At 36.0% G+C, this 18773-nt stretch overlaps 1 protein-coding gene across 2 annotated transcripts in view; it reads left to right on the forward strand.

The window, feature by feature from the left end:
- Positions 1-1127: 1127 nt before the first annotated feature.
- The window catches only part of DGKB (diacylglycerol kinase beta), a 647688-nt gene continuing 630042 nt past the window's right edge, over positions 1128-18773 (forward strand). The window contains exons 1-2 of one of the 2 annotated variants that reach the window (XM_019727049.3): positions 1128-1371; positions 1750-1900. The gene's annotated coding sequence lies outside the window, so the exon portion shown is untranslated. Of the gene's footprint in view, positions 1372-1749; positions 1901-18773 lie in introns of those variants that run through there. The other variant, XM_074340800.2, reaches the window with a different exon arrangement.

Here is an 18773-nt window from a genome sequence, read left to right on the forward strand (position 1 = left end):
TCTCATTTATATTTCCAGGGGCTTTATTTTTTCTGCATTAACATTTGTTCAATTTTACACAATCCTTAACAACTGGGGATCACATAATCCCTAACAACTGGGAAATAGATAGCAAACATGAAAATTGCTTAAAGCAAGACAAATAATTAAAGGTGCACATTACAAATAGAATAAAAAGGAATTAAGTTTATTTTTAGCTCAGACAACTGAACGCTGAAAATCAACTAATACTACTATTTATTAAGAGGTGTGAGTGTGTGTGTATTTAGGAGGAGTACATGGTTACCCAATCTATTACAGAACAAGAACGTGAAGACAAACTGTTGCTAGAGCAAGTTAAGTTAGTTATTAAGAAGTATTCTAGTCTTTGAGGGTTTTGAGAAATTCTTTAACTTTTAAGTTCTGATGAAAATCACGTTATGTGAAAATATACTGGAGATAAATCAGGGCAGAGAGTTGGCAATTAATAGGGAGAAAAAGGGAGAGTCTATAGACAGCAGTAACCAGTAAGTTTCAACAGAATGTGTAGCTGACAGAGATGACAGAAATCATAGTGGATATTATGTGGGGAAGCTGAGAGCCACCAAGAGACGTATGTATCAAGATACCCTGCAATTTAAGCTGGTAAACTCACTTCTTAATAACAGTTTTGCACACATTCTGTAAAATAGGCATGAGTATTTACTGGGTTTCATTTTTATTATTTTACACACGTGGCTCAAAATTATCATTTTAATCTGTTGCCTGATTGGTTAGGCATGCATACAAATTGCTTTTAACATTCACTGCTTTCCCCTTCCTTCTTTATTTTCATTCATCTTCCAGTAGCCTCTTCCCAGGTTAGCAAGTTTGAATGTGGAAATAGAGTGTGCGGCTGTTACAGTTGCTAGCAGTAGGTTAGGCAGGTGATTGATGAAAAACCAATGACCCATCAAGGACTATCCTTGGTAAAAAGGAGAGGGCAGACAGGTATCAGGTTTCCTGTTGGAGGGGAAATGTATGCTGAATGGTAGTAATTGCATTGCATCACGCTTAATGTCTCAACAAAGCCACTCATACCTGCACAGTCTCCTCCCTTGTCTTATAACTGGTCCAGCAGCTAAATAGCTGTAAAGCACTGTCTCCCTGTTTCATTATTCCCTGAGCTCCTACAGCAGTAGTAGCAACAGCCGCTGTAGAAACGGCAGCCAGAGATAGGCAGGGCTGTTGCTTACAGCCACGCAGATTGCCGCCTACACACACGCATACACATACACACCCGCACACACACGCTCATGCACACACACTTCACAGATTTCAATATCAACGCGTCTTGCTATATAAATCAAGGACTCAAAGCGATGATAGAAGAGCACTAGGCATGGACAACAGGTATTTCATCTCTGACAAATTCAATTTCTTTCCGATGCTTATTGGTGGATAATAAAATAGTCATCTGTGATAACGAGCTTGCGTGGGAGACTGGAGGTGGCCGCGGTGAAGGCGGGGGAGTGGGAGGAGTGAGAGGTGGGGAGGGGGATGCCAAAGATGACTTTCAGACTCCGGAAACCTACATCTTTCAGCCTCCGCTGTTTTTGAGTTGCAAATTTTCAGGGACTAGTAGCTGCAGGCAGCCTGTGTTGTTGCCTGGAAGTCGATTTCCATCTTTCAGACTAGTTTGAATGGGCCGTGTGTTCTGGGAGGGAGGAACGGGGGGGAGCAGGGAGGAGGAGATGCTGTGATCTGAGTTCTTGAAGCTTCACTCCTCAGGGGAAGTCGAGCTGTGAGGGATCCTTCTTACTGAGAGGAGAGCGTGTGAATCGGAAAGGCTCGTGGTGGCTGGCTAGTCCCAGTTCCTCTCCGGAAAAGCAGTTGCTCTCGCTTCAGAGATGCGCCTAGCCTTCGCCTGCATCACACTGCAGTAAGTTAAACTCGACATGGTTAGCAATTTGAGTGGCTTCTGGGTATGTCGTGCGGGGGAAGGGGAGCTGAGGAGACATGGCGAGGAAAGTTAGAAAAGCACAGCTTTGAATTCTCCATGAGATGTTATATCGGTTTGCCTCGCTGACTCTTGTTCTAGTTATGCTATAGTTGGCTACTCTCAGTTTTTCCACACGGATACCGCTGGTTACTTAGGTTTGCAGAAAGACCCCCTATCCATTGTGATTTTAGGCAAAAAAAACCTGGTCATTGTGCTCTCGATTGAATTATGAGTCGTCCTCTGAAAGTTACTAATGGATGGCAGCTTGCTTTTTCAAAAGAAAATTTGTAAAGAGGCTGGCTTAGATTTTTCAAATACCCAGTTGTTAAAAGTTTCATTCCAGACTTATCCCTAATGTGTAAAATAAAGAAGCAATTGAACAAAACAAAACAAAAGCCTTTGATTTGCTTTATTAAATCAAAATAAAACGTAAAGTAGGTCTCTAGATAACTGCTAGGCAACAGCCTAGCCAATACTGATGATATGATAAACATTCAAATACTCTTTAGTGGGTGGAATGTGCAGGATTCCCTCAATTTCTTACTAGTGCAATAATTTCCTCTGGTTTCTAAATGGTCCCTTCCTTGTGATTTCAAAGTGGTAGTTTTAACTGATGACTGTATATTTAGAACCAAGCAACACTGTATTCACTTGCAAAAAAAAAAAAAAAAGGCTTAAAAAACTTTTTAAAAACAACTTCAACCGGTTGCTCAAATTGCAGATAACCAACTCCTTTAAAAGGAGGTAAAAATAGGTCAGCAAGGCCAGCCCATTTTAAAGCAAATGACCAAATGAATGTGAATGCCACAAGAATACTAAAGGGATTTTTTAGAAGGGAAACCAGAAATAATTAATTTAAAAATCTTGGAATATCTAACTAGGTCCTCTTTTACACTGACTACATTTTAATAATGACATGAAAGAAAAAAAAGAAAAAGAAAAGGAATCTCTCAAGCAGAAGGGAAGTGTGACACAAAACTATTAGACTTAGTTGCAGGATCATTGGAGAAGTTACTGTATTACTATAGTCATCTCAAAATAATTAAGAAAAAAGGAGAGGTTACCTTAAAACAGAACCCAAGATTTTAAGCTGGATGCAATATGCTGCCATAAATTTTATAGGATAAAGGGGTATCAAAACTTATGAAATAACTTTTGTGAAATGCAAAGTACTTAATTCTGAAATTCTCTGTCATTAGAAACGAAGAAACTCCGGATCACTCGTACCCATTTCCATTTTAAATTGTGTTATTCTTTGTTCTAATCCACTAATTTTCATTATTGTATTAAAGTAAAACATTCTGAATAATGAATTATGCCTATTCTCAGAGAGCCTCAAATATAATATTTTGTCAGTATTCAAATACACAATTTGTTAGAGGTAACTCATTCCACACACACACATAATTTCTTGCTGCAAAAACTCCCCATATGACTCTGTAAATTACTGAGTAAAATATAATCCAGGGGATATACTTGTTATGACACTATCATGCATGAGCGTGGTTAAAAAAAATTAGCAATAATAAAAGAAAACATCTATGTAAAGACCAAAAAGTGTATGGTTGGAATGAGTTTGCAAACAGCTCCCTGACACTCTAGAATAAATCATTACCTGAACCTTGAGTATTTAGCTAAAAAGGAGAAACATCAGGATGAGAGCCTGGTTGGAATTGATAGGAATTTGGATTGAATAGGAATTTGTCAGAACTTCTTTAAGATAGAAACTTAGTCACGTGGAGTTTGAGTTTTGGGAATACCTTTGCTTCATATTTTGGTTGTTTGAGAAGATTTTCAAAATCATTTTTAAAGTAGAACACTTATTTTAAGGTTTAAACCATTGGTAAGGTTTGCTGAGGCAATGTTTGAACCTGACAAGTATCTTCTGACTCCTGCTTTTCCTTGCACACTATTGAAAGAAGGAAGAGTTGTAGCCAGACAAACCAGAAAAAGATAGCTGCTGGCCCCTCAATCTAATTCTCCCTGCTAATAATGACTATGATGTTGATTTGTAGGCTTGAAAAGACATTTTAAAAATATTCTTTCCTAAATGTGTCTCGTCCTGGCTGGCGTCAAGGAACGCAACTGTACTATGTATGCATGATACTGTTTAAATATCCTATTTTTAGAGTTATACTTCTAGCCTAGGAGCATGTGCCTGGAGGAAACTCTAGGCAAAATTTTGAAAAAGCCTCTTACTACCCCTTTCCCATCTCTGTCATTTCCTCTCTCTTATGAAACCTCATCACAGAATCTTACCTCAAGTAAGAATGCTATGTACTTCTTCACCCTTAGGCATTGACTATGAAGTAGGTTCAACTCCTTGATAGCTCTTTGGATTATTCGCATGTGTGATTTACTCATCATGCAAAGCACGGATAGTTAGCAGTTACTGTAAGTGCACTCATGGCAGGTACTAGGTTAAGCACTTTGAATGCGTGTTATCATTTATGAATTAACATCTGCTGGAGGGAGGTGGCATTTGTTCCCATTCATATGAAACTCAGTCCCAGAGGGAATAAGTAAATTCCCTAAAGCAACATATTTGGTAAATGGTGGGATAGGATTGGCCCCCAGGTGTGACTAGGGCTAACTCTTTATCAATTTGCCACCTTATTTTAGTAAAATGGTACTCTACATTGGATCAAGTGGGGTGAGTTTATTGTTTTGCAGATGGAGTGAGTTGAGAGGGCTTGAGAAATCGAACTGTAAATCAGGAAATAATTCCTTGCCCTACTGATACCCAAGGTTGGATCTACCTAAATTGATCCCCAATCTAAACTTGGCATACTCAACCATTACGCTTTCAGTGCTCTTCTCTGGCTTCATGAACTGTGGAAATGAAGCTAGAAACATCTTTGCCAGGAAGGAAGATGATGGAGTTCATATGGGAGGGGAGGGGTTGGGAGATCTAAACACCAAGGAGGATGAAAGGAAAATAAGGGATCACATGGTGGGAGGCTGGTATGAGTTCTTGTCTAGATTCTGTGTCCTGTGGGACTCTAAAAAACAAACTATTTGGGCTGTATGTGGGTTGGAGATGTTCAAAGTCACAGACAAACACAGACCAAAGCATCTCTTTAAATAGTTGTAAGGTCTGATTATAGAATTTAGAATAGTCTAGTCTTCGGATAATCTCCTTCACATATTTTTTTTAAAGAGTAAAAAATGATGATTCAAAGGAAAGTGGGGGAGAAGGGCCAGATGATGACTGAAGAGGAAAAACAGTCCATGGAAATATCACTGGTTCTTGCATAATCACTTCCTGAAAATTTGCCAGGAAATAAAAAGACATCTTTAACTGGTGAGGATAAAAAACAAAATGTTTCATGGAGGTAAAATTTGAAGTATTAAGGAGAATAACATGATTACTGTCACTTGTCTCCTTCTCACAGAAGACAACACTAACAAGGAATAAAATGAAAACGTTACGGGCATAAAGCCAAACAATATTTTAAGATTGGTCTTTCTCAGCATACTAAATTTAAACAGCTGAAATTCTTTTTAAAGTATTATCTGAGTCAACAATTTGAAATGAACGATTTGCCTTTTAATAGAGAATCTGTATTGTAAGTTTAAAACACGATGTCCTTGACTCAGTTATTTTGTATTGGCAAAATACCAATCATTACAGATCAAGCAGCACAAAAGCTGCTACCTTCAAGACCAGAGGATAAATGTATATGCTCCATAAAGGAAGTTGTTACTGACCTATTGACACACACACACACACACACACACACACGCACACGCACACGGTGCCAAAAAAATGTAGACACATTTTACGAAAGGAAAAAACTATATTAATTCTAATGCTCTGTATATACCAGTAACAAACAATCAATACAAGTCATGTTTGACTTCTGCAATTGCAAGAAGTGCTCAAAGTGGTTACCATCAGCGTCCAGACACTCCTGATTACGACGAACTACTGCTTGAGCAACATTGACCAAAGTGTCCACTTGTATACAATTTTTTGGCACCCCTGGTATATACAGAGATTGCCAAAAAAAATGTATACACATTTTAAGAAGCACAAAACTGTCTTAGGGGCAAAAATTACGCTGATGGGAACCACTTTGAGCACCTCTTGTAATTGCAGAAGTCAAACGTGACTTGTATTCATCTTTTGTTATCAGTATATATTATTACAATTTTAATACAGTTTTCTTCCTTTCTTAAAATGTATATACATTTTTTTGGCACCCTCTGTGTGTGTGTGTGTGTGTGTGTGTGTGTGTGTGTGTGTATATATGATGGAGATTTGCCAATGCATTCACATTGTTATCTCTGGTCTTTCTCTTGTTTCTTGCCATTTGTGACGCTACAGGTTGAGGTTAGGAATAGAGTCTCAAGTTGCTTTTTTTTTTTAAGTATGTTTTTCCAGAACCCATGAGCTCCAAGTCAAGTAGTTGTTTCAATCTAGTTGTGGAGGGCGCAGCTCACAGTGGCCCATGTGGGGATCCAGCCGGCAACCTTGGTGTTATGAGCACCGCGCTCTAACCAACTGAGCTAACCAGCCGCCCTCGAGTTGATTTTTTAATGTGATACTTTGGCTTTCTTCTCCTTATAGTTTAAAAATAATGACAGGAACTTTTATTAAGCTCTTGATACTTGCATAAGTTGCTTGTATAAGCATCTTGCACATTTAATCTTAATAATACTTTTATGGGATAATCCTTTTATCATCCTTAACCCCATTTTATAAAAGGGGAAAGAGAGTTAAATGAATGACTTACTTACAGTTAGAAATGAGTAGGAATAAAGGTATTCCTATGAGTAGGAATAGAGGTATAAACCAGACAGTCTGGCTATACAACCCATGCTTTTAACCAAAAGGTTCAAAGTCCACTATTAACTATCTCTGGCTTTTTATAACTCTCAATAGTTCATGCTATTATATTTGTTCACTTGTTTGGTCTCCACTTACAGCTGCTCTGTCTGTAATTTCTTTCTTTACACCAGTTTCCTCTGCCATCACCTCATCTGTGTTTCACTTTATAATGCGTCTTTATCCCTTAAGCATCCACTCTAGCATCATGACCTGGGATTCTATTTGGAATCTACCACTGGCCCAATTGTCTTTCTCTGTGGTTCCACTGAAATGCGTGCTTGTCTATATTATTGAATATGCCACAGAGGGTTGAAGCAATCTGTTTTCTGTATTTGGGAAGGAAGCCAAACTTGATCTTTGGAACTTTAGTGCTGGGCATAGTTTCTAATGTAATATTTGAGATCAATAAATATTTCTTTTGTCAACTGGATTTGAAGCTCTAATTCAATTCCCTGAAGGGATCGGTAGTTCCATTTCCACAGTCTTTACCCCACAAAAAGACTAGAGAATGGTCTCTCAGTTGCAAGTTACAAAGTCTGAGAAAGATAGTTTATTTTAGTAAATCGAACTCATAATTAGTATAAAATTACTCAGAAAACATTTACTGTTCTCTGTCGTATTGAATATAGGGGAAATATTTTGGAATATGACAGGTGGCATATTTATTTCCAGATCACAATATTGGCATTTTTAATGATAGCTAATTTCTGTTACTAATGTATCTTTGGTGGGGGTGAGCAAATGTTAGAATAACTGGTTTATCAAAGATGTTTTGCCCTTGTAAGAAAATAGAGTGAAGTTGGGAAATGGTGCTTTTTAAAAATTGTTTTTTGAACTCTTATTTCCTTTGAGGAGAAGCCTGAGAAGATTTTTATTCAGTCTTAGCTGACAAATATTGAGTCATATCTGTGAGCAGACATTAGAAACTTGACTACCACTAGAAAAATGAAGAAATGGGTAATGGTGGGAAATCAATCCTCTCTCCCCCTCCCCCAAAGAAACATTTTCAGATTATGGGATAATTTAGATTTACTTATTGATGATTTTGTAAATTTATTTCATTCAATATTTAAATATTATAACAATGAACTTGGTTGACATCACATATGGGTTTCCAAGCATAATGTTTTTATTAAAAATATCAGCTTGGGTAGTAGAATAATTTGTTGTTATTGTCTTTCTAATCCACATGAATCAGTTATCAAATATTCATTTTTAACCAGGGAAAGGACAAATGGGATGAGAAGTGCAATAGTTATTTAAAATCTCTTTGGGGTTCCATCAAACGAATAATCTCAAGACATGGTTAACCCAGTGATGTAGCTGGACCTTCCTTTATAATACAATTTTCTTTTAAAGAGTTTGGCTTATATAATGTTTTGATTATTCTTGATGATGGAATTGTGGGTAAAGGTGTGGAGAAATTGATTCCATGTATAATTTCTCAATATGCAAAGATGCTTATTTGAATTTCATCATTCTTTTCTTAGGCACTGTGACATAGAGGTTAAAAGTTATTCTTTGCGTTCAAGTTGCCTGATCTCAAATTTTTACTACTAGGATGGCCTTGAGTTAATAACTTACATTCTATGCTTTAGATTTCTCTTTGTAAAACAGGGATAATAAAAATGATATCCAAGTCACAAAATTACATGATTGAATCAGCATGTAAGTGGCTTAGAACAGAAGGCACATAATAAATAATGCAAAAAAATAGTTATTTATTATTTTCTATTTACTTGGGATGTTGTCTCAGGTAAAGAGTAAAGTATCAATAGCAGCGAAAATGTTCTAAATAAAATCTAAATCTAAATCTAAAAGCCGTTTTTATTTTAGTTTTATTAATAAAAAATGAGACTCATAAAATCTATTAAATGTTATAATAAACACCCTTTTTACTAATTACTTTGCCCAAAAGGTTTTTATTGATAACTTTTAATAAAGAGAAATTAGATAACACATGTGAACATCCACAAGAGAATGGCTGGCATACAATCAACCCTCAGAAATTTGAATTCCCTTCCCCTTACCTAAAACCTTTCATTTTTCTTCCCCTGACATTCTTAAAATATAATCACAGCTATCATCCATTTAATATTACAAAATGATGCTCTATCTATATTGACTACTCTGCTATTTGTACCTAAGCAGACTGGGAAAATGTGACCTCGTATGTGAGGAAGTATTTTACCCAGATCGATTCCTTTTGAATTCCATGTATTGGAAAGGAGAAAGAAATGGAGGTGCTGTGGAAAAGCTTTAGAGGATCCTTGACCTGAGAACAGAACTTTAAGCACAAGAGATGAGGTGTAGTTTATTCAGCAACTTGTTTTGCTGAGACAGAGGATGTTAGGAAATGTTTCTTTCTGGGCTTTTGACCAAGGAATTTCTTTTCTGGGCCCTTAGTGAAAAGAAAAAAGGCCTGGGGGATTCTTGCTTGCCTGACTTTTGTAGCAGGTATTTTGGAGATTGTCAGTAACACTCAGCTACTTCTGGGAAATTTAAGGTTTATATAAATATATATTGTTATTTCAAAACTATCACCTTAAGAAACCATACTAATAACACTATGATACTGTATCCTGTTCTATCCTTCAAGTATTGATGGAATACGTTGTGTCAGGTACTGTGCCAGACTCAGGGAAAGAAGAGTAAAATAATAGACAGGTGCCTACAGTATGAACCAAACTTCAGTGAAAGAGAAAGAAAGAAACAAACAAACCTAAATGAGAAAGCAAGTACATGATCTATTGCTATTGTAATAAGTGCTCTGAAAGAAAAAAAAAAAAAAACAGCTGAAATAGAGAACAGAGGTCCTGTTATTTACTGGGGTACAAACTGGTTTTAAGACGTATAAGGAACAATTCTTAACCACTCTCCTATTATCCTTTTAAAAATTATTATTAAAGAATGGGTGTCTGGTGTTGATAGTGAGTAGAAGAGGATTATACACCTGAAGTAATTCTTAAAACCAAGACAGATGAACTCATGTTGAATCAGAATTTTAGAATTACTGAGCAACACAGTTTTATTCAGTCAAAAACATGACTCCCACATTGCTTTTTCCTTTACCTTTATATTATAAGATTATTTTGCTTGTGGCAACTTTTAAAGATTAGTGAAATGCAAGTACTTAATGTTGCTTAGTAACTTCTATTTTTGCTTAGTGACTATCATTTGGGGCTGCATATAAACAACTTGTAACTTCCCCCCTCTTGTCCCAAATTACTAGAGAAATAGCACACAGCTGATGAGTCACTTTGCTATCTTATTCTTAATAAGCGTTCTGATGACCAGGATGGGTGCTTTATTGTTATATAATGTTATTTGCCACACCAGAACTTTCTATTTGTCAAATAGAGGTCCCTTTGCTATCACACATTAAAGAAAGCAAAGCATGAAAGCCATTCAGGGTAGGGCTTTTGATTTGTGTCCCTGGTTTTTAATGAACTCTAAATTCTACTATACAACGTACTGTGAAAGTTAAAGTGGTAAGGTTTTTGAGCTTTATTCAAGCTACCTGCATAACAGCTTGGTGGCACATTTGATGTTTAGGTAACTATATTATCATCCTAACAGCACTTTCAACCAAACCAAACCAAATCAAAACAATGGTTTCAATGTGGCTGTAATAATGTTGCTATTATTTGTGGTTAGGTAATGTTCTTTAGTTCTGGAAATTAGTAACTTTGTAAAAATGAAACTGTAAGACTGTTAGATTTGATGTATATATCAAAGGTGGCAGTACTACATTGACCAAAATTTCTTCTCCACGAAGTGTCAAAGCTATATGGAAGGAATTAGCAGCTACATGTTACCATTGGGGAGCATCCTGGATAAAGAGAATGTACATACTCTGGCTCTTTAACATCTGTTTTGCTGATCCTAATGAGTTAAGATCCAAACTATTAGGTTGGTGCAAAAGTAATTGCGGTTTTTGCAATCATTTTTAACCTTTTAAACTGCAATTACTTTTACACCAATCTAATATGTTAAGACATATGGAAATATTTTTTGAGGGATGCTAACATCTGTGTTAAAAGAAGCAAAGGGAAAGAAAGCTTTCCTTATGTAAATATTAAACAAACTTAAATAGTTTTCTATTTTAAGGACTTCTTATAGTTCCTCAGATGTAAGTGTGTGTTGGAATATCCAGGAGGGGGGTTTAGTACAAACTTCCCTGATGTTAATTTAATCGCAGAGTTCCTTCTTCTGGGAACATCTATTAATATCTCTTTGAAAACACTAGACCAGAATTTACTGGTCTATTGACATTCAATTATTCATTTAAAATATTTTGAGCACCTACTATATATCAGAGTAGTAGGTTCTAGAAAAAAGGTATGACTAGAACCTGACCCTGATATTAAACTGCTCCTAATTGGGGGTTTGAGGAAGATACATAAAGGTAGTTGTTATAACACCGTGGGCTACGGTGAGCCATAGAAGTAGCACACAGGAGGTACACAGTAGGTTGTTAATTGTAAATGAGGAGCGTATGAGACTAAGAAATTCACCACAGATAATTTAGAATTTGAGTTGGGTCTTAAGGGAAAGTAGGAATTTACCAAATAAAGATAAAATAACTTACAAAGCTCTCTCCAGATATTATTATTCTTTTACCCCCATGAAAACCAGTACTTTCATTCATCAAAGCATAACTCGTGAGTGCACAGATGGTACATGAATCAAAAGATGACAGCTGCAAACTGGGAAAGAGATATATAACTTTGGTGGTACAGATAGTAATTGATTCTTCTGAAGTGGATAAGAATCCCTGGGTAAAGAATGTAGAGTGAGAAAGAAAATAATTTTAGTAGCGCATCTTGATGAATTCTAATATTTTTAGAGTATATGGGAGTAGATGGGATTGTAAAGAATGAAAATGAGTTGTCTCAGAAGAGGGAAACAGTCACAGAAATTTGTGGTATTCCAAAAAGCAGAGAAACACATCCTATATAAGAAAGACAGTAATCATTGCTGCCAGAGGCTGCTGAGAAGTTGAGATAAGGAAATGAAAATTAGCCATTGGATTTCAACACAGGGATACCATTGGTGATCTTAGCTAAAGATTCATTGCTGTAACCTAGATGTAAATGTATTAAGGGGTGAGTAGGAGCTCAGGAAATGAAGAGAGTGACTCATTCAAAAAGTTTCTCTATGAAGGTTAGAAGGAAGATAGAACTGTTTCTGGAGAAGTTTGAAGGAGGTTTTACTTTTCTGAGATAGGAGTTTTTTGAGCATGTTTAAATATCTGTGAGAAGTTGAAGGGATTAAACATATAGAAGAGAAAATAAATACTTAATTGATACCTCAGAATGTGAAATTGAATAGGAATGATGACATGGGTTATGAGTTGACCTTGACCAGAAACAACATGCTTCATAAAGAAAGGAGAGGAAGGAGAGAAAGGAGCAATCTGAGGAGGTGTGTAGATTTTGCAGTGCTAAACTGTGGGTATTTATGGAATTTAATTTTTCTTTGAAGAATTTGAATAAAGTGAAGAATGTTTAAAGTTTTGGACAAGTTTGGAGAAATTACTGACTTACAAGGATCTGGACAATAGTAGGTAGCCCAGTAGTAGATGGCCATGAATTTACAATGATAACAGTTTACCTCAATGTGTGACTCCATTCAGCTGCTTGGGATGTGGCATAGAAAACATAGAGTTTATCCAAGATTTGTTGTTTTAGCTTGTTTAGCTTTTTATAATATCATCACCTACCCCCTCAGTATCATCTGTCATTGTATTACACCCCAGATTTAGAAATTTGGATGACAGTTTTCTTTTATATCTCCTGTCATCATGATGATTGGTTAAAGTATATAGGTTGACAAATCAGTACCCTACAGAAATTCCTGAATGACGTTATCTTCATTGACGTTACACTCCCTTCCATGTTAACCATTGGCCAATGACTCCATTTTGGATCTTGGTATCACCTCGGAATTCTCATCTTTGAAATCATGAATTACAAAACAATAATTGTCTTGTTTTCTCTACCTCCCACCAGTCTCCAATACCCTGACACACCTCATTTTGTTCTAATAGTTATATTCTCATTCACCCTCTCCTTACTATCCAGGCAAGACCCAGTATAAAACTTAAATAACTCTTTTGCCCAAGTCTTTATATCTTTGTACTCTGTTCCTTCCATTTTACATCTGGTAAAACCCTTACCCTTTCTCAATTGAGCAGTCTGGCTTTTCTTTTTTACTTGGGGTGCTGAATGCTATTGAAAATCACAAAACCATGAAAACTGGTGTCATAATAAATTTGTGATTTCTTGCCTCAGTCTGACCCTGGTAATTATTCTAAGTGCCCATGTTTTCTTTTCCTTTCCATTCTTCTCAGCAGTTTTCTCATAAAGCCTTGCCACATGTACTTCATATTTCCTTAAGAAAAGAAAGATTTGAGTACCTTTGAACTGTACCTCTTTGTATCATGTATCTTTATGTTTGGTATTGGCATTTAATGGTCTTAATTAAATTTTGATTTTAATTAAACATTTATTAATATCCACAGTTACTTCAACCCTATTCCCAACCATCCCCCCACCCTCTCTATTCCCATGCTTTTAGACAAAGCTGCAAAATACAGCCCCTCTTTATCTCTTCAAGAATGTCTATTGCCACTCTATTCTCTTCCAATTTTATGTGTCTTTGATATTAACTTCTGTCAGCACTTCTTTCTCACCTTACTTGCACTCCCATTGTGTCTCAGGTTCTTTATTTGTTCAGTGCTTAGAACACCACCTGTTATAAATCAGGTACAAAAAAAAAATCTAAATAAATAAATGAACTTTGAAAATGCCACTTTCTTGATTGAGGGTGATGAGTTGTCTCATAAAGCACCTCCTTGGGTCAACAATGTTTTTATCTTTCAATCTACTCTGTTAGAGAGGTAAATGACCATCTCCTTTATTCTCTGAAATAAACTGTTTCTTGCCTCCTCTTTGTCCATTTTTCAATATGGTTTGTACTGATTCTGAACAAGTGCCTGTCCTTTAGCATATGTTTTTCCCTTGGTACATAACAGTGAATATATCTGCTCATTCTGGAGATAATATTCAACCATGTTATTCTGCTTTAAGAGAATGACTTTATTCTTAATTTGACCAAGTGTAGTAATTATTGGAGCTTTATTTCTCCAGTATTAGCTGCTTAAGTTAGATTTAGGCATTTGTTTTATTTGTGACACATTCTGTGAATTGATTATTGGAATTCACTTGTGAACCTGGGTATAAAGAAGTGGAAGGATCAGGGGTACTTTCAGTATTTGACAAAAACAAACATGAAGACTTTGAGGGCTTTATAGGAAGTAAACAGAATACTAAGATGTCACACATGTGGAGAGAATAGAAAATAACCTGTCTGTTTTATCCAGAGCGATGTCACTTTATCAGTCTCATGTAAATGATGATCTGCCAATGACAACAAAAAGAAGATATTTCTCCCAGACACATCAAATACTTATCAAAAGAAATGGGGGAAAAAATGCTTATAGAAGTGTTCTATCATGATATCCAGGTGTGATTCACCAGTGGTCACTTGTTTAGATTCTTGCTTTCCCCTAGCCTTATCCTTCCTCCATTCTTTCCATATAAACACATATCAACTAAAGGAGATAAATGAAGGCACTTTAAGGGAGAAACATAATTTATATCAAACTTAGCTTCAAGTGGATTTATCCACGGTGATACACTAGCCTACTTTGCAAGGGGACATTTTCACTTATAAGTAGCTTCAGAAATCACAGAATGAGGTTATCCCTGGAATAGCTTTTGAATTTCTAATATTTCTTTGCTATGTAATGTTACATAAGTGATATAAATAACATTAGCATTATGCATATATATATATATATATATATATATATATATATATATATGCTGTAATTTTGCTTACAGCACAATGTAGTTTGTGCCCTCATTGATTTTGTCAGATTTTAAAAAGTATAGCTTTACAAGGAAATGAAAACTAAGAAGAGAAAACTTTCAGGCTGGGAAAGAGAAAAGAGAAAATTTTCAGGCTGGGAAACTATTAGATTTTATGATTGGTTAAATTCTAATAAGCAGATATATTTTTAATGCACATATGTTTGTTTTTTGTCTGCATTTTATTGGTTTTAAACAGCACTGAAAGAGGTTGATGTATTTCTATATGATATTTAATCCAGGCCAAACAGAAAAAAACAAATTGAAAAACTAATTTTCAGTTTTGAGAAATAACTTCCTGGATATATCTGACTTGACAATAATGGAGGTCAAGTTTCCCTCTGTCTTATGTTGCTTAGATTCCAGTCATTTCACAGTTTTTGTTTTTGTAGGTTGAGGGTGGAATTTCACGGTCTCATTTTAGCAATGTTTTCCTTTCACTTTCTACTTTAGAGATTAACTCTAAACTATTAAGTGATGAAGACTTGTTCTTTCTTATGTGATGAGTAAAACATTGCCTGTCTTTTACTACACAAGGAATGTTCATTCTCTGTTATCTATTACTCAGTTCTATTTCTTAAACTGAATCCTTGATCTGTGAAAGATGAACTTTCTCTCCCATTTACTTTGGGGCTGGGGGCGATTTTCCAAGTGAGGTTTGTGGTAGGCCATAGAGAAGCCTGTTGCACTGGCCGTTTGATTGGCCTGATGAAGCAAAAGAAATAGATTACAGAAGTATGTGTCTGTGGTGCAGCAAGAATGTCACAAGAATGAAGAGGGCTGCCCTTTTAGAGCTGACATGGGCCCCCACTCTGATGGTTGTAGAAGACCAAAATCCCACATCCTGCTGTGTGTGCTGCCTGGGAGGACTTCTCTCGCTGCGTGGGATTCTGGTCGTATTGAACTTTGGCTATGTCTTTGGGTGGAATAAAACAGAGCCTCCAGAAGCATCTACTCACTTGCATTCTTAATTCTGTGTTTGTTCTTTGCAAGGATTATTTTCTAGTTAATTATAAATCAAAGTGAAAGCCCATCATAGCTGAGTCATGGTCCTAATTCTTGCTCTTGCTAGAACCTGAATTAGCTTTTTTCATTTTGAACAGTTTAGAATCAAGGATAAAAAACATCTTACTGGACTGGATAGATTTCTTACCACTTCCTGCACAACATCAACCCTTCCTGGCTCCTACAATTCCATGGGGTCCCTCTTTATCCTCATCATACCCACTAGGGTGCACGCTACAGTGTCTTGTTGATGTTTTAAAAATCATTAACCTTAGAAAAATTCTGACAGACCAGTAAACATTATAGTAACCAGCCCTTATTTACTTATACTTTCCAATTTCAATATTTAAATAAGAGGGCTCAAACACTACATACATGAAACCAAATCTGAAACTTCATAGCAATGGCCTACATTCTAAGCAATGACCTATGTTCCTAACTTTCAGATGTATGGTTTCTTTTTCACAAAAGATGAAAATGAAGAGGGCCAGTACTTTCAGATTTAAGATACCCAATGGTGAAAATAAGTCTTTCAGGGCACGGTGGAGAGGTATTGGAGTCCTCGGTGATATAATGGTGCAGGACATTTCAACACTGGCATATGGAATAAAAGCAAAACAGGTGTTAGCAATAATAACTACTAAATCATGTTTACCCTTGGTGACTCGTCTCTGTGCCTCCCACTCATTCTTTAGCCAATTATAATTTGCAATCAATATACACCTGTACTTAAGTTAGCCTTGATATTTATTAATAGTGTCCTAATTACTAAATTAGTTTACCTTTTACCATTCTTGTCGTCTTCAGCTTCTTATTAGCATTTGCCATTTTTGATGGCTTCACTCATTGTTGCAACTCGATCCTTCTTTGCCGTTGGTAAGACCGCACTGCTATAATATTATTTTTATTTTTTTCAAGCAGTCAAAAAGCATTTAATGACTACCATTTGCCACTCACTTGGAAAACAATGCTAATCAAACATGTAAGTTTCTGTTCCCAGTAACTGTACAGTTTAGTGAGTGTGATTGATATCAATGATTTATTATTTAATTTAACAAATACAGTTTGAGCATCTACGTGGTGCCAGGTTCTGTTCTAGGCTTCAGAAATGTAATGTAAAAACAGTACATTCAAAAAGTTACATTATCTTGGAGATAGACCCCAACAAGTATGTAATATAATGTTATATATGAGTGCCGTGAAGAAGAGTAAGTCAGGGCAAGAGGAAAGTGATAGAAAGTGGGTGCTATTTTAAATAATGTACTATTTTAGATGTATTTAAAAAATGCATCCCATTCTTTTCTGGACATATTACATTTAAGATGCCTTTAAGATATCTAAGAGGTGCTGTTTAAGTAAGTCAGTTGAATACATGAAGCTGAAGGGAAGTGGTTGGAGGCAAAATGTGAGAGTTGTGTATATACCTGGAACCAGTAGAGATCACCGAGGGATTGAGTGTAGATAGAGAAAAAGTCAGTGATGAGCCTTCGGGTAAACAAACATTTCATGGGGTAGAGAAAATGTGGAGGAATCTGAAAAAAGTAAGTAAGAAGGAGCAACAGGACAAGGTACTTCCCTGGATACCAAGTAGCAAAGTGTTTCAATAAGAAAAGGCTGTTCAATTGTGACCATTACAACTGAGAAAGCTAAAAAGATGACTTTGGGTTGACCACAGGATTGGGAAACATAGGTCTTTTTTGACCTTGAAGTGGTAGAGCATATGTCAGACTGAAGCAGATTAAAGTGTGAGTTGTTAGTGTTGATGTGGAGGAAAACACAAATCAACTAAGAATACAAATACATTGGAAGTTGACCTGAAATTAATGGTCCAAATATAACAGTATTATTTGACCAAGTCTAGAGAATTTTAAAGGCTTTATGAAGAAGTGATTATAAACTGAGGTCTGAAAGACGAGTTGGTATAACGAGATGATAAGGAAGCAAAAGTAGAAAAGCATATAAAGACTTTATTGCAAAGCAAATGTGAATGAAGTCAATACAGGTTGGAGTATGTATGAGTTTGAAGAGGAGTTAGATGGCAGGAGCTGTTTTGTCTTTAACCTTAGAGCATTGGACATAATTGATGATTTAAAGGAAGGGAAGATATGTGGACATATCTATGTTTTGATGTGATTACTCTAGCTGTAATGTGTATAGGGTGAGTTGTAGGTAGACCAGATGGAAATTGGGTAGCCCATTAGCAAGCCTTTGTAGAAATAAAGGTGAGTGATTATTTTAGCCTGTATTACAGCTGTAACAATGTAAATGGAGAGAAAGATAATTCTGAGTAATATTTATGAAGTGGAATTGGTAGTGTTTTTGACAGTCTGGCTATGAGTATATAAGGAAATGAGGTAGAGAAGTGAAGCCTGATCTCTAAAGCTTCTGACATTTACAGAGTAGAGATGCAGTGCCTTCGTACCAATTGAGAAAATTAGAGCAGCATTCCATCGGTTTGCTGTTATTTTTATGAACCTTAATGAATTCAGTTTAAACATTTTGAATTTGAGAGACTTTTGAGTGGTTCTTATCTCCCTACTAAACTTTTCTGTCTAAATATCCTATTGCCTCCTCAAGAACATTATTAATACTGACTTAATCTTCATCCCTTCAAATATTCTCCTTCCCATGATCCCAAGACCCAATCCAGTCATCTTGAAAAATCTCCTCTTCCGAGTATCCTCAAGCTTTCCTATTAGCTGACTCAAATTTTGTCTCTTGATCTTTCCTGTCTCTGTTCTTACTCACATTTATACTTTTTTCCCCCATTTTAACCCCCTACCAAGCAATCTCAAACTCTTAACTTTCACTCGACTGTACTTCTAACTTGCTATGTAGTCTCTTCATTTTCAATTAATTTCTTGCTTGATACTTTTTAAAGAAAATTCTCAGTATCAATATTCCTATCTAAGATTTGGATTTTCCAATATCCTTGCTCAAAATAATTCAGTGTCTCTCCTTTTCTTTCCAAATGAGCTATAGATTCACCTTGGCCTGGCATTCAGGCAAAAAAAAAAAAAAACACAGAAAAAATTCT

This window comes from Rhinolophus sinicus, chromosome 4 (genome assembly GCF_057876585.1).
Source record: "Rhinolophus sinicus isolate RSI-liver-muscle chromosome 4, RSI-T2T, whole genome shotgun sequence".
Lineage (NCBI taxonomy): Eukaryota > Metazoa > Chordata > Mammalia > Chiroptera > Rhinolophidae > Rhinolophus > Rhinolophus sinicus.